Source organism: Ascaphus truei, chromosome 4 (assembly GCF_040206685.1).
Source record: "Ascaphus truei isolate aAscTru1 chromosome 4, aAscTru1.hap1, whole genome shotgun sequence".
Classification (NCBI taxonomy): domain Eukaryota; kingdom Metazoa; phylum Chordata; class Amphibia; order Anura; family Ascaphidae; genus Ascaphus; species Ascaphus truei.
The window spans coordinates 108,442,408-108,463,839 of record NC_134486.1 but is presented as its reverse complement, the minus strand read 5'-3'; the positions used below and the strand labels follow the sequence as shown (position 1 = coordinate 108,463,839).

At 42.5% G+C, this 21,432-nt stretch overlaps 1 protein-coding gene and 1 long non-coding RNA gene across 3 annotated transcripts in view; one reads left to right on the top strand and one right to left on the bottom strand.

The window, feature by feature from the left end:
* MRPS5 (mitochondrial ribosomal protein S5) overlaps positions 1 to 21,432 on the top strand; it is a 182,121-nt gene that overhangs the window by 116,833 nt on the left and 43,856 nt on the right. The gene's annotated exons all lie outside the window — the stretch shown is intronic.
* Positions 9,723 to 21,432, bottom strand: part of LOC142493011 (uncharacterized) — a 42,879-nt gene continuing 31,169 nt past the window's right edge. Inside the window, exons 2-3 of the long non-coding RNA XR_012800965.1 lie at positions 12,990 to 13,103; positions 9,723 to 11,402 (exon numbers count right to left, since the gene is read on the bottom strand). This is a non-coding gene — a long non-coding RNA (uncharacterized LOC142493011). The remainder of the gene's footprint in view (positions 11,403 to 12,989; positions 13,104 to 21,432) is intronic.

Sequence of the window (21,432 nt, the reverse complement as noted above, 5' to 3'; positions counted from 1 at the left end):
CAGAGAGGGGAGAGACAGAGAGACAGAGAGGGGAGAGAGACAGAGAGGGGAGAGAGACAGAGAGGGGAGAGAGACAGAGAGGGGAGAGAGACAGAGAGGGGAGAGAGAAAGAGAGGGGAGAGAGACAGAGAGGGGGGAGAGAGAGACAGAGAGGGGGGAGAGAGAGACAGAGAGGGGGGAGAGAGAGAGGGGGGAGAGACAGAGAGGGGGGGAGAGACAGAGAAGGGGGAGAGACGGGGGGTAACTGACTGACCTGGGGGGGTAACTGACTGACTGGGGGGGGGGGGGGTGGGATGACTGACTTTGACTGACTGGGTGACTTTTGACTGACTTGGTGACTGGTTGGGGGGGTGGGATGACTGACTTGGTGACTTGGTGAGGGGATGGGATGACTGACTGGGTGACTGGGTGACTTATGACTGACACTGACTGACTGGGGGACTTTTGACTGACTGGGTGGGGGGTGGGGTGACTGATTGGGTGACTGTGTGGGGGGGTGGGGTGACTGACTGGGTGACTGGGTGGGGGGTGACTGACTGGTGGAGGGGGGGGTGACTGACTGGGGGGTTACCTCTGGTGTCCTGCACACACACATTCTCTCTCTCCCATACACACAAACACACACACACACACACACACACACACACACACACACAATCTCTCTCTCATACCCATACACACACACACACACACACACACACACATTCAATCTCTCTCTCCCATACACACACACACACACACAATCTCTCTCTCATACCCATACACACACACACAGGAAGGGACCTGCGCCGGATGGGAGAGAGAGAGAGAGGGGGGGGGGAAAACACCCCGCTACTTCCTCCCGCCCCGCGCGAGCAGCGGGAGCACCGAGGGGAGAGAAACACCGGCAACTGCAGTATCTTCAGACCCGCGCGGGCAGCGGGAACACAGGATGGGGGGGGGGAGAGAAACACCGGCAACTGCAGTATCTTCAGACCCGCGCGGGCAGCGGGAACACAGGATGGGGGGGGGAGAGAAACACCGGCAACTGCAGTATCTTCAGACCCGCGCGGGCAGCGGGAACACAGGATGGGGGGGGGGAGAGAAACACCCCGGTTACTTCAGCATGTGACCCGCGCGGGCAGCGGGAACACAGGATGGGGGGGGGGAGAGAAACACCCCGGCCACTACAGTATGTGACCCGCGCGGGCAGCGGGAACACAGGATGGGGGGGGGGAGAGAAACACCGGCAACTGCAGTATCTTCAGACCCGCGCGGGCAGCGGGAACACAGGATGGGGGGGGAGAGAAACACCCCGGCCACTACAGTATGTGACCCGCGCGGGCAGCGGGAACACAGGATGGGGGGGGGGAGAGAAACACCGGCAACTGCAGTATCTTCAGACCCGCGCGTGCAGCGGGAACACAGGATGGGGGGGGAGAGAAACACCGGCAACTGCAGTATCTTCAGACCCGCGCAGGCAGCGGGAACACAGGATGGGGGGGGGGGAGAGAAACACCGGCAACTGCAGTATCTTCAGACCCGCGCGGGCAGCGGGAACACAGGATGGGGGGGGGAGAGAAACACCCCGGTTACTTCAGCATGTGACCCGCGCGGGCAGCGGGAACACAGGATGGGGGGGGGGAGAGAAACACCCCGGCCACTACAGTATGTGACCCGCGCGGGCAGCGGGAACACAGGATGGGGGGGGGAGAGAAACACCGGCAACTGCAGTATCTTCAGACCCGCGCGGGCAGCGGGAACACAGGATGGGGGGGGGGAGAGAAACACCCCGGTTACTTCAGCATGTGACCCGCGCGGGCAGCGGGAACACAGGATGGGGGGGGGGGGCCAGAAACACCCCGGCTTTTACAGTATGTTGAGACCCGCGCGGGCAGCGGGAGCACCGGAGAGGGGGAAGGATGTATCAGTGTATACTGTATATAAATATTTAAAGTGCATTAAATTCCCCCCACCTGAAGCATCTGTCCAAACTCCTCCATGACCGGATCAGTAAATTGTAAATTATAGGAGCTGACAGAATTATACAGCAGGATATGAGGAGGAGGAGGAGCAGCAGCAGACGCGCATGCACGCACGCACTCAACCCCCCCCCCCCCATTACTTACCCATGCAGAAAGGGCGGTTTGAAGTCCTGGCAACTCCATCCCGCGTCACAGCCAATCAGCTACGATTTTTTTTTTTCAAATTTTTTTTTTTTTCCGAACGGGATTTTTTTTTTTGCAGAGCAGGGGAAAGGTTACTGGCCACGAGCCAATATCCGATCGCAGCTGGCGAGTTGGCGACCGGGTTTGTCGAGCACTGTATATATATATATATATATATATATATATATATATATATATATATAGTGTGTGTGTGATATATATAGTGTGTGTGTGATATATATAGTGTGTGTTTGTGTGTATATATATATATATAATCTCACACACATCACCTTGCTGCAACCCCCCGTCGGCCGCGCAACCCCCCTCCATCTCCCGCACGGGCAGGGAGGCAGCCACGGTGATCGGGGCAGAAGGGGGACACATCACCCGCTCCCCCCTTCCCCCCCCCCTCCGGGGGCAGCGCAAACCACCCTACCATCTCCCGCACGGGCAAGGAGGCAGCCACTGTGATCGTGGCAGAAGGGGGACACATCACCCGCTCCCCCATTCCCCCCTCCCCACGGGGGCAGCGCAAACCCCCCTCCATCTACCGCACGGGCAGGGAGGCACAGGGATCGGGCAGAAGGGGACACCACACAGCGGCAGATCGGGAGCGAGCACACGTCAATGGGAGACTCATGAGCTTCCACTGACAGACAGAAGCAGAAAAAAAAACAGATCCCTTCACTAATTATGTCACCAAATTTTGCCGATCAATACATGGAGAACGGATTGACTGGCAGCTATACAGTTCTTTAGGTAAGTAGAGATTGCCCACATGAAGCTATTGAAGTAAAAAAAATAAATTAAAAGAAAAAAAAAAAAGGACTGAACTGCAGCTTTAAGCAGGTAAAAGGTCTGGAGTTGATTCCAGGTGTGGCATTCTCATTTGGAAGCTGTTGCTGTGAACCCACAACATGCGGTCAAAGAAGCTCTCAATGCAAGTGAAACAGGGCATCCTTAGGCTGCAAAAAAAAAGAAAATCCATCAGAGAGATAGCAGGAACATTAGGAGTGACCAAATCAACAGTTTGGTACATTCTGAGAAAAAAAGAACGCACTGGTGAGCTCTGCAACACAAAAAGGCCGTGACGTCCACGGAAGATAACAGTGGTGGATGATCGTACGATCCTTTCCATGGTAAAGAAAAACCCCTTCACAACATCGAGCCAGGTGAAGAACACTCTCCAGGAGGTAGGCATATCATTATCCAAGTCTACCATAAAGAGAAGACTTCACGAGAGCAAATACAGAGGGTTCACCACAAGGTGCAAACCATTCATAAGCCTCAAGAATAGAAAGGCCAGATTAGACTTTGCCAAACAATATCTAAAAAAGCCAGCCCAGTTCTGGAACAGCATTCGTTGGACAGATGAAACTAAGATTAACCTGTACCAGAATGATGGGAAGAAAAAAGTATGGAGAAGGCTTGCAACGGCTCATGATCCGAAGCATACAACATCATCTGTAAAACACGGTGGAGGCGGTGTGATGGCATGGGCATGCATGGCTTACAATGGCACTGGGTCACTGGTGTTTATTGATGATGTGACAGAAGACAGAAGCAGCCGGAAGGATTCTGAAGTGTATAGGGATATATTGTCTGCTCAGATTCAGCCAAATTCAGCGAAGTTGATTGGACGGTGCTTCACTTTACAGATGGGCAATGACCCAAAACATACTGCGAAAGCAACCCAGGAGTTTTTTAAGGCAAAGAAGTGGAATATTCTGCAATGGCCGAGTCAATCACCTGATCTCAACCTGATCAAGCATGCATTTCACTTGCTGAAGACAAAACTTAAGGCAGAAAGACCCACGAACAAACAACAATTGAAGACAGCTGCAGTAAAGGCCTGGAAAAGCATCACAAAGGAGGAAACCCAGCGTTTAGTGATGTCCATGCGTTCCAGACTTCAAGCAGTTATTGCCTGCAAAGGATTCTCGACAAAGTATTAAAAATGAACATTGTATTTATGATTGTGTTAATTTTTCCAATTACATTTGAGCCCCTGAAATAAGGGGACTGTGTATGAAAATGGTTGCAATTCCTAAACGTTTCATACGATATTTTTGTTTAACCCCTTGAATTAAAGCTAAAAGTCTGCACTTCTATTGCATCTTGGTTGTTTCATTTCAAATCCATTGTGGTGGCGTACAGAGCCAAAATTATGAAAATTGTGTCAGTATCCAATTATTTCCGGACCTAACTGTATATGCATATGTATATATATATATTACATTTTTTGGGTTTTCAAATGCAAAGTCAGAGAATAAAGTAATGGCAGAATTGTAGATGTACATTCTTGGGGCGTCATCTGACCCTTGCATGTTTTTAGACTGCTTTCCGCCTCTCCTTGAGCCAGATTCATACTTACTTTTGGCTAGACTGCAATATGTCTCCTCTTGTTGCACTCTCTAGACTTTTTTCCCCCAGTACTACAAGAAATTTCAGAGTTCAATTAGTCCTTCATGCCCTGCAATCAGGGACTGCCGACAGGGTGGGGGAGCCGGGACAACTGGACGTTGGGCCTGGCCAGGCACAACTTCTGTGTCCGGCTGCCAGGCCTATGGTTACCACGACTTCCATGCGGGCCCAGGTTCTGGTGCGCACCAGCGGGAGAGAGGCATGGCCTGGCAGTAGCTAGGGATAGCCGGGGCACGAGAGGCCTCAGAGCACCCCAAAAGTAAGTTGGTTTATGTTGTATTTTGGTGTGGGGGGATTGAGTGTGTGGGAGGTGGAATGAGTGTGAGGGGGGGTAATTAGGTGATGGTTGAGGGAGAGAGAGTGTGAGAAGAGAGTGGAAGGGGGAGAGAGGGGGGAAGAGAAATACATTGGGAGGAGAGGGCCCGCAAGGTGTGCAAGGCCACTGCAAGGGGGGGGGCAGAGGGGTGATTGAAATTCTACTCCTGGGTCCCAGGAAATATCTCTGTGGCCCTGCTTGCAATAATCATTCTGGGATAGGTGCCCAGTTAAATACGGAAATGCCACAGTTTTTCCATGATAACCTTCTTGAATCAAAACCAGTCTTTTCTTAAATATCCAATAAGGTTTATATTAACCAATTCCACGTCTTTGAAACAAAATGATGTATGAATTAGGCAAACAATGAGTAATCAAGAGTCAGGGTATGTGCAAAAGTAAGTGAAACACTGTTTTTATCAGCTAAATTAAAAAGAATAATTAGAATTAGATTTTTAAATAATTAGGTAGAACTTCAGCGGTACGTTTGGGAGGCCACAACCTATATAAAAATCAGAAACTTTGTGAGTTGTGTTTCCACACACCTGTATGGTGAAGACCTATCATACCATGATCAAAGTAAATCTCTCAGGACCTCAGAAAAGCCGTTATTGATGCTCATCAGTTTAGAAAGGATTACAAAACCATTTCTGAAGTTTTGAGGCACCACCAATCCACTGTCAGTCTACAAATGGAGAAAGTGCAAGATCACAATCACTCTACCCAGGAGAGGTTGTCCTATCAAAATCTCTTCAAGAACAATCTGGCATATCATCCAGAAAGTCACAAAGAACCCCAGAGTAACATCCAAGGGTCTGCAGGCCACTGTTCCCTTGACTAATGTTAATGACTCAACTATCAGAAAAAGACTAAATAAGAATAGTGTTCATGGAAGGATTGCCAGGAGGAAATTAGTGCTCACTAAAAAGAACATTGCTACCCGTCTGAAGTTCGCTAAAGGGCACATAGATGATCCACAAGACTTCTGGAACAATGTTCTCTGGACAGACGAGTCAAAGGCGGAACATTTTGGCTTCAATGAGAAACATTATGTTTGGCAAAAACCAAACACTGAGTTTGAACAAAAAAAATCTTATCCCAAGTATCAAGCATGGGGGTGGAAGTGTGAGTGTTTGGGGCTGCTTTGCTGAGTCAGGACCTGGACGTCTTGCAATCACAGACACAACCATAAATTCTGCATTTATTTATTTATAAAATGTTTTACCAGGAAGTAATACATTGAGAGTTACCTCTTGTTTTTAAGTATGTCCTGAGCATAGAGTTAAGATGACAAATAATACATGGTTATAAATACAGTTACATAAGTGAACAGGGTATACATTATATAGAAGACATTGCATGCACAGTTAAAGATAATATATATTATAGGTGTACTGCTGCGGCCGAGTTTATTCGAGCATTTGCCCATTCTCAGCCGCAGCAGTAACCTGGCGCGCGCCAGAGGGTGCCGGGCGCGCGCCGAAGACACGGAGGAGCGCCCTCCGATCGGGGCTTTCTACCTCCCGCTGCCGGGTCCGCCGGGTCCCCCGGAACCCCCTACCGCCGTCCCCCACATCGCGGGACACCCGAGGGAGCCCTGGACGCGCGTGCAGGGGGCGCAGGCACCCGATGACGCGTGACCGCGCGTCACGCCGAGGGAGTGCGGCTAGCATGCCGGGGCATCCCCAGGCTTGCGGAGCTAGCCGCACTCAAATAAAATGTGCCGCCTCTGTATATAACAGTTACAGACCAGATTAAAATGTGAGACAGCTTTAGTTTTGAAAGAACATAAACTGGTGGTGGATGTGAGAGTCTCCGGTAGGTTTTTCCAGTTTTGGGGTGCACGGTAAGAGAAGGAGGAGTGGTCGGCTTCTTTGTTGAGGCTTGGGATCATGAACAGTCTTTTGGCGTCAGATCTCAGATAAGTGCTGCATGTGGTAGGAGTGAGGAGCTTGTTCAGATAGATGGGTAGCTTGCCCAGAATGTATTTGAAGGCAAGACAGGAAAGATGTACTTTGCGCCTAGACTCAAGTGATAACCAATCTAGTTCTTTGAGCATTTCGAAGTGATGTGTGTTGTAGTTGCATTGGAGAAAAAAACGGCATATTGAATTGAAGAGGGTGTCAAGTTTGCCAAGGTGGGTTTGGGGTGCCGAGCCGTATACTATGTCTCAATAGTCGATAATTGGCATCTGCTGTGGATGTCAGGGTATCAATGTGCATCCCGAATGTTTAGTGAGAGCAAAACCATATGCCCAAGTATTTCAAACTAGTAACAGGAGTTAGAGTGGTGGTCTCAAAAAATCAAATTGAAGTATGTGTTCAATGTCAGAGAGGCTATGGCTGTGTGCATATAAGATTGTGTCATCTGCATACATGTGTATTGCAGCTCCCTTACAAGCTGTAGGAAGATCATAGATGAACACTGAGAAGAGTAGGGGCCCCAGAACAGAGCCTTGCGGGACACCACAAGTGATATCCAGGGGGTTGGAGTTAGAGCCTGAGATGGACACATGTTGGGATCTACCAGATAGGTAGGAATGAAACCAGTTTAAAGAATGTTTCCCTATTCCAGAGAACTGGAGTTTAAGCAGGATAGCATGATCAACAGTATCAAAAGCCTTTGCAAAATCAAGGAATATTGCACCAGATAGTTGTCCCCATTCCATTCCACACTGGATTTCATTGCAAACTTTTAGCAGGGTAGTTATGGTGGAGTGTTTGGGGCGAAAGCCAGATTGGAATTGGCTAGGGAAATTTGTCTTGGTATAGTAATCGATTAATTGGGAATGAACACATTTTTCCATGACTTTGGATAGAATTGGGTGAAGAGAGATTGGCCTGTAGTTTGAGACAGTGTTTTTGTCCCCACTTTTGAAGATTGTGATAACTATGGTCGTTTTCCAGGTTTTAGGGATATGGCCTGCAGACAGAATAGAGTTGACTATGGAAGCAATTGGTTTGCAATGGCTGGGGCACCATGAAACATAGATTGTAGTAAGTCAGGTCCACATTGGCTGCTTAGTTTTAATTTGAGGAGCGCTTGTGTAATCTCCTCTTTGGATACTGGGACAATTTGAAAATTGTGGGCAGTGATGGGAGGGGGTGGGGCTATAGGATGAGATTCATGTTTGTGGTTTGTGTTGCTAATAAGTTAGTAGCACACCCCACAAAGTAATCATTGAATGCATTTGCAATGTCAGTGGGGTTTGTCAGAGTAATATCCTCATTAGGCATATTACTTGGTTGTTGATGGTTAGAAGGCTGGAATATGTTGTTGATAACCTCCCAGAAGTTACCTGGGTTTTATGTATTCTGGAGAATATTGTCAGAGTAATATTGTGCTTTTCATGTCTTGTTTGCCTGGTGCACATGTTCCGCAAGCATCTGTAGTGATTGATCTATATAGATAGTGATAGATAGATCACTATAGTGATAGATCTATAATCCATCAGTAGTGGATTCTTTGTGTTTGAAATAAAATTAGAGGGTGCTAATGTCAAGAGTTATAGATCACTATAGTGATCACTATAGATCACTATAGATCACTATAGTGATCACTATAGATCACTATAATTGATCTATCTATCAATAGATCTATATGTAATAGATCTATCTGTAGTGATTGAGAATCAATAGAATAAGATAAAATATAGCTTTAAATGGTAGAGGTTCTTTTTATTATTTTATGTTGGGAAAAGCAATTTGTTTAAAAATGAATAAATAAATTCTGGGCAAAAATGGCCATCAGAAATTTCCATGGAAACCACCGCAAAACAAAAGAAAGATTTGCAACCTCATTAATCCTATAAAAACAGACATTTTAAAGACATTAAATCATGAAATGTCAGTTTTAAATTATAATTGGTGTGGCAATTGTTTTTTGTTGTTGTTGTTGTTGTTAAAAGATTTCTGCTTTTAAAATTTCTGTTCCCTAAATAACCTTAACATTTCATACAGTCTTTCGGTATAGAAACACTTTATCAGAATACATCAAATCTAGAAAGTCACCTAGCAAGGAGTTCATTTAGCTGTCATCATTCCCAATTCTCTGAGAAGGTATCATGCATATCTTAAACACAATGCTCTTCCTCTCCCCACTGTTCTCAGAGTATTGGAACATAAGGCTTCCTTCTACAGTCTAATAGATTTAATCATCATCATCTACATGATTAGATTACTGCATACCCATCATTATACCGACAGTTTAAATTAGAGTGGGGTTGGGTATAATAATTAGTATTAAGATCTTGTGAATTCAACAGTCATATACAGTCCCACTTTCTTAATTATCATTTCAGTTTCTGCTACTTACAGAACAAAACAATACAGACTAGCAATTAGCATTCCGCCTCCATTCTTGCAAATTTTCATATCAATGATACAAAAGCGCTGTTGACCATATTTTGAATAGAAAAAAAATACACAATCTGTTTTTTTGTTTTTTTTTCAAAATCAGCAGGACGGATTTATATATATTATAACTTTCTTGTTAGGAGAGATTATAAGATGTTTTGTGCAGCAACTGTTTGTACTTGAAAAGAGTCCGCTTCTGTTTTTTTGTTATCTATATTTTGTGCATGTAAATAATTGAGCTATAATCAAAGAGGTAAAGCACCTATACAGAGACCTGTACGTGCATCTTATTCTTTAGGTTCCTTTGGCACAAGTTTAAGCTGCTGTAAAGATGATATTTATTTAGTTGGTGAGGGAACACCATTAACAAGTACATTATTTTGCATTTATAGTCCCATTAAGCTTCATAATATACCACACTTTGCAAGTCATGCTGCCATGATCAGATCCAGAATCACCTGAATAGATAAATATCCATAACTTTAACTTGACAGATGATTAGAAATCATTCATACCACACAGAGTGCTGATAATGTAGTGTATGCAGTGCTGCCCCAAGAATTTTGAGGTATGAGTCCCTGCCCCAAAGAATGTGTCATCTGTTTTTGGTAATTGAGGCACTGAGCTGCATAGTGACTTGTCACTTGTCAAAGGTCAGAAGGAGGACTGACAATGGGATTTAAACCGGGTCACCCTATCTGAGGCAGTGTTCTTCGTTATTTTTCTCATTGTAGTGAATGTTGTTACCACCACGTTTAGTGAAATAGTTGTATTGTATGTCTTTATTTATATAGCGCCATTAATGTACATGGCGCTTCACAGTAGTAATACATGTGACAATCATATAAATAACAAATAATACAAATAACAGGTCATGGGAATAATTGTTTCAAACATAAAAGTAACATTTCGGAGACCCTGCTCCGAAGAGCTTCGGATCTAATCGGTAGGTAGGAAGAACGTACAGAGACACAGTTCTGCTCTGGAGACCCACTGCTTTCCACCTAGGTGGGATTATTATTTTTACTTTGGAGAGCATATGCTCCTTTAAAGCAGCAATTCCTCTTTACACAGTGGATTCTTTTAACATTATACCAACTTATTATTACCAGTTCCCTATTCAAGGCAGTACTACCTGTTCATGATTGTTTTTTTTTTTAAAGATTTTCAAACCTTACTTTAACTGGGGGGTCTGTATGTATGTATGTCTTTATTTATAAATGGCCATTAATGTACATAGCGCTTTACAGTAGTAATAAACATGACAAACATATACATAACAAATAATACAAATAAAAAATCATGGGAATAAGTGCTTCAGACATAAATGTAACATTGTGGAAGAGGAGTCCCTGCTCCGAAGAGCTTACAATCTAATTGGTAGGAAGAACGTACAAAGATAGTAGGAGGGCATTCTGGTAAGTGCGTCTGCAGGGGGCCAAGCTTTATGTATCATGTGTATAGTATTAGCCACAGTGCTACTCATATGCTTCTTTAAGCAAGTGTGCCTTAAGGTGTGTCTTAAAGGTGGATAGAGAGGGTGCTAGTCGGGTATTGAGGGGAAGGGCATTCCATAGGTGTGGGGCAGTCAGAGAGAAAGGTTTAAGGCGGGAGAGGGCTTTAGATACAAAGGGGGTAGAGAGAAGACATCCTTGAGCAGAACGGGAGAGTCGGGATGGCGCATAGTGAGAAATTAGGGCTGAGATGTAAGGAGGGGCAGAAGAGTGTAAAGCTTTAAAAGTGAGGAGGAGATTTGAGTGCGAGAGGCAGGATTTGATAGGAAGCCAGGAGAGTGATCTATGCAATGAAAATGATCAATATGCCATCGTTATATAAAATATTAAAGGTTAGTATTTGGTCTGTAATATACCATATCCTTCCCTGGCTAATCTGTATTAAAAAATCTGCAAACGTTATTTTTCTTTTCTGAGAAATAGTAGAGACTGATTTTTAGTTCAGCATGCCCTAGATTTGAAATGCTTAAAATTCAAGCAGCCGAAAGTAAAAAGCACATCTGTCTGAAACATACCATAAAACAGAAATGGAAAACAAAGACCTCTCCAAATGTGTTTATTTTGAAGTGCTTTCAGATGTCTCTTGACTTCTAGACGGGAATGGGCTTGGTAAATGTTTGTTCTCAAATGAATTTCCATGTTTTGGCCTGTTGCAAATGAAAGAAACATAGGATTGAGGCACTTTCAACAAAACTAAATCTACAAATATTAAATAAGCTGAAATAAAACTAATTCCATGTCAGGATATTACAGGCAGTATTTGTTTTCACCAAATGGAGAACGGTCTGACATTGTATCCTCCTATAAGCAATATGGGGGGGTATATGTGATTAAATACTTATTTGCTTACTTGTACTTGTTATACAATAATACAGATGGCTTTAATGCGAACTGTAAGGAAGGTGGTACAAAGACGGTAAAACATTTAATCAACTGAGGAGAGAACCAGAAACCCCAACATTTTTAGTCAATATAATATTTGTATCCAATGCTAAAACTACCATTTTGTGAAATTATAATTTTGAGTGCATATTTGGGGGTTTTCTGTCCTCCCGCCTGAAAGACTCCAACTGTGCTGCCCACCCCTTTCTGGAATTCCCTACCATGTACCATTAGATTCTTCCCCAGCTTTCAGATGTTTCAAAACTCCCTGAAAACTCACCTTTTCGAGGATGCCTACTCGCCATACCACTAACACCCAATTACCCTCTCCCTCCAACCTCATTGGGACCAGCTGTGGGGCTGGACCAATCTCAACCCTATGTTACATCCCCACCCTCCCCCCAAACTGTAATGGCTTTGCTATCAGACTGGGCCATATTCTAACCTGAGCCACATCTTATCCTACAATAGGTGCCACCTTACCTTCTTGTTTCAACATTGTCACTCATTCCCTCTAGATTGTAAGCTCCCACGAGCAGGGCCCTCATTACCTCTTTGTATCTATATGTTCATTTTTGTCCTCACCTATATGTAACGGTTTATGTAATATACATAACTCTGCACCCCATTGTACCGTGTTGCGGAATATGTTGGCGCTTCACAAATAAACAATGATAATTAAGTAATAATCATTACTGACCAGTAGAACCCTGTTCTGAGGGGATTATTACCATTATAAGCTAAATGTAGGCTTATTTTTAATTTTTTTTTAAATTTTTCATAAAAAAGATAGACACTTGTAATCATATTGATTTGTATCAGCATGGTCGTCTACATTCTTTTACTGCACGTGTTTATTAAAAGGAAATCGTACATACACACAACCCCCTCTATATACACACACACACTCTGCAGCCCCCCTCTACACCCACAAACACACTGCAGCCCTCCTCCAACCTCTACACTCACAAAACACACACAGCAGCCCCCCCCCTCTACACCCACAAAACACTCTGCAGCCCTCCTCCGCCCTCTTCAGTCACAAAACACACACTGAAGACACACACAAAGCAGCCCCCCTCTACACCTACATACACACACTGCAGCCCCCTATTAACCCACAAAACAACAGACATACACACACACACATACCAAAACACACAGCAGCCCTCCTCCACCCACTGAAGACACACACACAGCAGCCCCCCTAAGCCCCAAAAACACACTGCAGACACACACACACACCAACAAAACAGACTGCTGCCCCCTCTACATCCACAAAACACACACCAGCAGCCCCCCTGTAAACCCACACACTGCAGACCCACAAAACACTCAGCAGACACACCAACCGTTCTCCTCAGTGTTCTCCTTTGCGGAGCTCCCTGCAGGCATGGTGGGGGAGGTGTCAGTGCCTTGCTGCTGCTGCCTCCTATCCAATCAGCTTCCTTTCAGCGACTTTCACTCTATGTGGATGAGAAATGAAAGTTGATTGGCTGAAAAACTTGACAGGTTGTCAAAAATTCCGGCCCATTACTGAATGGTTAATTTTACAATAAAACAGAATAATGTAAATACTTGGTTGCCTACTCGTATTGACATTTACTTTTCTTGATACTGTAAGTTAATTTTATGTTTAATGATTGCATCACAAAATAGGTGACCAGTTTTCGTTTCCTATCATCTTCTAGCTTTGCTAGTTTTGTTTTTTATGTTAAAAGAACATAAATATTTTAACTAAATTGGTTGAATCAATATTTTCTCGTGGCAGATTAAAATGTCCTACTACAGGGGTTCTCAACTCCAGTAATCAAGATCCCCTTCCTCCCCACCATCCCCAAACAGGTCAGGTTTTCAGGATATCAATGCTTCAGCACAGATGGCTTAATCAGTGGCTCAGTCTTTGACAGATACTGATTGATCCACCTGTGCTGAAGCAGCGTTATCCTTAAAACCTGACCTGTTTGGGGATGGTGGGGAGGAAGGGGATCTTGATTACTGTTAAGAAGTATTGCATACTGGAGTTGAGAACTCCAACTGTATAAGCAATAGCTCTGCTTAGTTGCCATCTTATTGGAAGTTTCCAGAAAGTTTTTGTCCCGATCACTGTTTTGTACTTTCTTGTGCCTCAGATGTCAGATTTGAAATAATTTTAATGTGCTAGTCTCGGAGAGTCAAGAATCATGTCCGTGAGCATTTTCTATTTTGTAGCAATTTAATAGCGTCGCTCTGGTAATTGGAATCACAAATCTCAAATGCTGCATCTTTTTTCCCTGTATGAGGATGAAGGGTTTGCTCTTTTTAAATCAAAATCGAAAAATTAAATAAAATATAACTGTAATAAAAACACAATGCCTATTCCCACTTGAAAGTGTGTGTGGGGGGGGGGGGGGGGTGGTGGGGCATAACAGTTATCCAAAACCTTCTGGCCAGTTTATAAAAACTGTGATAAGGATATTCTTCATTCCAAAATTATATGAAAATGAGTTCTTGGCATCTGATAGAGGGGTTATGCACCAGAACATTGCATGCTTTCTCTATTTGAATGCTCATTAATTAATTGTTTAAGCACAACTCCTTTTCTAAATTACATTTGCACATTAGAGAAATCGATCATCCCCCTGAGGTTAACCCCTGATGAAGTTGCTCAGACGAAACGCGTAGGGTGCCATCTGTGTGTGTGTAAGTGCCACTCTATTGAACGTAAGTTGAGAGGCAGTGAACTGAGAGAGTGGTGGCAAAAAGCCGCAAGTACCAGCGTGTACCAATGTGACCCGGGAAACATTATGTAGGAGTATTGTTGCCGGAGTAGCCGAATTGGAGGTGACACGGTTTACAGATTCCACATATGGTAGCGGTCACCGGGGAATGCCGGATAGCACAGCAGCAGCCGCGTTTGTTCCTTGCCGAGATGGAGCTTGATATACAATTAGGTGCTGTTTTATTCTTTGTATTTTTATATATTCTACACATGGAGGGAAAATATGCAGTGTAGAAATATCAGTCATGCTAATGTGACAGGTTTTGAACAATAGATACTTCTAGGTAATATAACAATGAATCATTTGATACACAGCATGGAATAATCAGATACAGGGAATCTTCATTGATCTCGCAACCAATACAGAAGAAAAGTACATCACATGAAATAGTGCTCAAGTGACATGCTCTGTAATTAACAATGATTTCTTGATTGAAGGAAATAGGCTGGGTATAAGGTATATGATTGAGTGAGGTATATATGGGTGCGTGTGTAGTCTGTGACCTGAATAAATGTCCTGGTGAGTGTGGGTGATGGAGATATATGAGCCCCACCCCCTCACTGCCAATGTGGACTGGTACTGGTACTGGACTGGTAATTTTTGCAATAAAATTATTGGTATTATTAATATCAGGTCATGTATATATTATATTATACATATTTTTATAATTCTGTGTATCACAAGTTATATGGTTATCTCTTTGTATCTCTCTGAACTTGACCAATAGAATGTACTATATATCGTTCCCTCTCTAATCTAGTTCTGTGTCATACCAAGTATCATAATTACTGCATTTTATTTTCATTAATATCTATTGATGTCCTCTGATAGGATTGTAAATGTTGACTATTGTTTTTAATATATCTTGCTTGAAATGAGTTATTAACTATTCAGCAAAGATATCTGTGCTGTGCTTTCCCTCATTTGCATAAAGTCTTCACCCCAGGGTTAATCCACGGGTTGCCATGACCACATATTTATTATGTAAACAAATCATTGTCATGGGCATCATAGCGATATGTCATTTCCGGTTTAAAAGTATGTGCCATAGCGACACGTCATTTCCGGTTTAGTATACACCTAAATACGGATAGATTTGGCTTTGCTTTACCTCCACACTCCCAGATAACCCCTCCCCATGAGGTTAGAAGACGCGCTATCTAATACCATACCCAGCCGGCAAATAACAGTGACTCGCATATCGCGATACGTCACTTCCGGTATACCAAGTGAGTCGCGTCACTTCCGGTTTACAAATTTTACACGGAGGTCTCAAATTATGATAATTGGGATCTCTATAAGAGGGCAACCACAGCACACCACACTGTACTCTCCGACGAAGCGCCAGCAAGGCGTGAAACGCGTTAGAGACAGAGGTTTTTTCCTGCACCCATACCTGTCTGCACCATGACTTCTCAATAAAGAACTTTTATTTTCATTATACTGCTGCTGTCCCGTGGATCCAGTTTATCGCTGTGCGCTGCACCTCTACATCTGTGGCTACCCGAATCATTTCTACAAGCAGGAGCACGCTTTCCAGAAGGCACAATGGGCAAGGTCACGTGAGTTGTACCTTCAAACAGTACATAGAGGTATTTTATTGGTGTGTTTATATAAGTGTCAGTACCAGTCCACATTGGCAGTGAGGGGGTGGGGCTCATATATCTCCATCACCCACACTCACCAGGACATTTATTCAGGTCACAGACTACACACGCACCCATATATACCTCACTCAATCATATACCTTATACCCAGCCTATTTCCTTCAATCAAGAAATCATTGTTAATTACAGAGCATGTCACTTGAGCACTATATTTGAACATTGTTCTTCTACTTGGCACCTCAACATATCCATAGTAGCTCGTGACCACTGAAGATATAATCCACCACTTGGGACACGAGGAAAGTAGTACAGTTCTTTTGAAAGCTGTTTATCAATATATATTACAAATACATGGTGAGAGACAGACAGGATGGAGTGCTTATCAGAGGACTCAGATACCAGCCAAAATAAATCCACATCCTATGCACACAAATGCACTGATAACACCAAACGAAGCAAACAAGCAGCTCAGGTGTTTGAGGGGTCCACGCTGTTAATTGATGATGATGATATAGATCTTCCTATGTTCTTTAACAAATTTGAAAAAGCCCTAGCTACCGACATACGGTTGTGGTGGGACATCACCACACTAGAGAACTATAGAATGATGAAGCGAATACCAAGAGGCTTAAGAATAACAAAAACGCCATCTTTTGGATTCCCATCGAAAGAATTTGAATCCAAATGGATCAAACTATTAGATGAATGTTCCTTTAGATTGATCGATATAATAATAGAACATAAGATAGAAGAGAAAAAACTCACATCAAATACAGTGAAAGACCTACAATTGAATTTGAAAAACTTAATTGATATGGATGAATTTGATGACTGTGATGACAAACTAAGTAAACATATTAAAACTATGGAACAAGAACTTATGACACAGAAACAAAAGAAGTATGAGAGAGACAAGATGGATTATGTTTTTAATCAGGTGTATATGTGGCAAAAACCAATATCACATAGAAATGCTAATAAAAATAAGAATCAGAAGAGAAATCAACACAGAGAGAGAGAGAATCAAACAAAATCTACACCAAACAAATCCATTCTAAAGAATAGATCAGAACTTTCTAGTATATCAGACACATCAGACATTGAAACACGTACACCATCAGTCTCCTTTTCAAGAGGCCCAGACGCAGAGAGACACTCCCGTGACCAGGGGGAACAAGATAACAGAGCATCAACATCATACACACGGAGATATGAGTCTTCTTCATCATATGAATCCAAAGCCCCAAAAAACGGTTCAGAAAAACAAGGCGCTCGGCCAAAAGAAAAAAGAGACAAAAAGAGAAAGATGGACAATTAAATGTTGACAATAACAACGTCATTAATATTTCTGGTATACCTTTAAACAATGAAGAAATGCAATTACTTAACAAAGGCTTGAATTTTGCCCTAAATGACAACTTCGACCTTTTTTCCACGGTTATTGATGTGCAGAGATTTATTAGAAAATTGTCTTTAAAGAAATGGTTTAACAATAAAAATGCTAATCTTGACACCTTGTCTCCACCAGAGGCTCCAACATCCAATAGAGAGCCCCTGATGGACACAATGTTGCAAGATCAATTGTCTTTCAAAGAATACACCAGTATACAAGACCTAACAGATCTGCTTGCAGAACATGAGGAGGAACAAGAAGAAGACATTACCACATTCTTAACACATAGTAAACATTCAGGGTTAAGAAACAAATCACTTTTCTGCCCAACATATAACAAAGGACCATTTTTGGAAACTTTTCAAAAACTAGTAGAACGTGACTTACAAGTATTAGCTAAGGGATACACCTTCTCAAACATAAGACCTGACAACCTCACTAAAAATGAACGAAACACACTACAAAAACTAAAAACCAATAATGAGATTATTATAAAAAACGCCGATAAAGGCGGAGCTATTGTAGTGATGTCCAAAGACCAATACTTGAAAGAAGCCATGAGGCAACTCAATGATAGGGTCTGTTACCTTAAGTTGGAGAAGGATCCCACCACCATGTATCTATCTGAATTGAATACCCTTATTGATCTAGGCAAAGAATTGCGGGTATTAACGACTCAGGAATGTCAGTATTTGTGCAATCGCTCTCCAACCATACCGATATTTCACCATCTCCCAAAGATCCACAAATCTCTGGATAATCCACCAGGGAGACCAATTATCTCCAGCATTGGATCTTTGGGAGATGGTATATCGAGATATGTTGATGTTTTTTTACAACCTCTAGTGAGAGCACTCCCCTCCTATCTCAGAGATTCCACTCACCTGATCACAATGTTAAATGAAATCACGTGGTGTCACAATTATTTTTGGGTCACATTAGACGTGACATCTTTATACACAATTATTAGACACGAATTAGGTATCCAAGCAGTCACTCACTTTCTTAACACTTCCAATTTACACACGCCCCAAATCACATTTTTATTAGATTGTATTATCTTCCTTCTACAACACAATTATTTTTTGTTCAATCACCACTTTTTTCTTCAAAAACAAGGCACGGCTATGGGGACCTCCTTTGCACCTTCCTACGCGAACTTATACATGGGATATTGGGAAAACATTCACATTTTTGGTGTCACCAACCCGTTTCGTAACAATATTATTTTCTATCGTCGGTACATTGACGACCTTATTTTGATATGGAGGGGAGACTACTCTACACTACAGGAATTTATTCTTTATCTGAATAACAATACATATAATTTAAAATTTACATCATTAATTCACATCAATCATATCAATTATTTAGACATCAATTTATATGTTGATACTGATTGCACGGTACAGACAAACCTGTTTCGCAAAACCAATGCCCGCAATTCTCTCCTCAGGGCCAATAGCAGTCATCCGAAACCACTTTTACGCGGTATACCAATCGGACAATATCTCAGACTAAGAAGGATTTGCTCTACTGAGGAAACCTTCTTGGAAGAATCTGAGATATTGAGTGAGAGATTTAGAAACCGAGGCTACCCTGAGGAACATATTCAATCTGCGTTCAACAGAGCGCATAACACAGAGCGAGAACATCTACTAAAGAAATTTCCAGACAAACACAAACACAATAGACCACAGGAACGAGATTCAGGAACACCACTCTTTATCACAACATACAGTAATCAGGCAAAATGTATTAAGCAAATTGTAGACAAACATTGGAAGGTTCTACAATTAGACAAAGACCTTAATAAATATGTGTCTAGTACACCAAGATTTGTCTATAAAAAGGCGAAAACTATAGGTTATCACCTATCACCGAGTTTATTTGCCCTAGAATCCAGAGACACAAAATTACCCAAAGGTTTCCATAAATGTGGGAATTGTGTATACTGTAAGTATGTCACCCCTTTGTCAGAAATTACCAATAAACATACAGGACAGAAATATAAAATTAATCATTTCATGACATGTAATACAAATTATGTGGTGTATAAAATAAATTGTCAATGTGGTAAAGTGTACATCGGAAGGACAATTCGTCCGTTAAAGATTAGAATTTCTGAGCACATACGCTCTATTAAAAAGAATCATATAGAATTACCGGTAGCAAAACATTTTCATGAATGCCCACAAGGCTCGTTAGAAACCTTCACATTCCATGCATTGGAACATATCCCCAAACACATTAGGGGAGGCAATAGAGAATTGACTCTGAATCAGAGAGAAATGTTTTGGATTTATACCCTCGGGTCTCTTGCACCCGGGGGTATAAATACCGATTGGGAATTGAAACATTTTTTGCAATAAAATTATTGGTATTATTAATATCAGGTCATGTATATATTATATTATACATATTTTTATAATTCTGTGTATCACAAGTTATATGGTTATCTCTTTGTATCTCTCTGAACTTGACCAATAGAATGTACTATATATCGTTCCCTCTCTAATCTAGTTCTGTGTCATACCAAGTATCATAATTACTGCATTTTATTTTCATTAATATCTATTGATGTCCTCTGATAGGATTGTAAATGTTGACTATTGTTTTTAATATATCTTGCTTGAAATGAGTTATTAACTATTCAGCAAAGATATCTGTGCTGTGCTTTCCCTCATTTGCATAAAGTCTTCACCCCAGGGTTAATCCACGGGTTGCCATGACCACATATTTATTATGTAAACAAATCATTGTCATGGGCATCATAGCGATATGTCATTTCCGGTTTAAAAGTATGTGCCATAGCGACACGTCATTTCCGGTTTAGTATACACCTAAATACGGATAGATTTGGCTTTGCTTTACCTCCACACTCCCAGATAACCCCTCCCCATGAGGTTAGAAGACGCGCTATCTAATACCATACCCAGCCGGCAAATAACAGTGACTCGCATATCGCGATACGTCACTTCCGGTATACCAAGTGAGTCGCGTCACTTCCGGTTTACAAATTTTACACGGAGGTCTCAAATTATGATAATTGGGATCTCTATAAGAGGGCAACCACAGCACACCACACTGTACTCTCCGACGAAGCGCCAGCAAGGCGTGAAACGCGTTAGAGACAGAGGTTTTTTCCTGCACCCATACCTGTCTGCACCATGACTTCTCAATAAAGAACTTTTATTTTCATTATACTGCTGCTGTCCCGTGGATCCAGTTTATCGCTGTGCGCTGCACCTCTACATCTGTGGCTACCCGAATCATTTCTACAAGCAGGAGCACGCTTTCCAGAAGGCACAATGGGCAAGGTCACGTGAGTTGTACCTTCAAACAGTACATAGAGGTATTTTATTGGTGTGTTTATATAAGTGTCAGTACCAGTCCACATTGGCAGTGAGGGGGTGGGGCTCATATATCTCCATCACCCACACTCACCAGGACATTTATTCAGGTCACAGACTACACACGCACCCATATATACCTCACTCAATCATATACCTTATACCCAGCCTATTTCCTTCAATCAAGAAATCATTGTTAATTACAGAGCATGTCACTTGAGCACTATATTTGAACATTGTTCTTCTACTTGGCACCTCAACATATCCATAGTAGCTCGTGACCACTGAAGATATAATCCACCACTTGGGACACGAGGAAAGTAGTACAGTTCTTTTGAAAGCTGTTTATCAATATATATTACAAATACATGGTGAGAGACAGACAGGATGGAGTGCTTATCAGAGGACTCCGATACCAGCCAAAATAAATCCACATCCTATGCACACAAATGCACTGATAACACCAAACGAAGCAAACAAGCAGCTCAGGTGTTTGAGGGGTCCACGCTGTTAATTGATGATGATGATATAGATCTTCCTATGTTCTTTAACAAATTTGAAAAAGCCCTAGCTACCGACATACGGTTGTGGTGGGACATCACCACACTAGAGAACTATAGAATGATGAAGCGAATACCAAGAGGCTTAAGAATAACAAAAACGCCATCTTTTGGATTCCC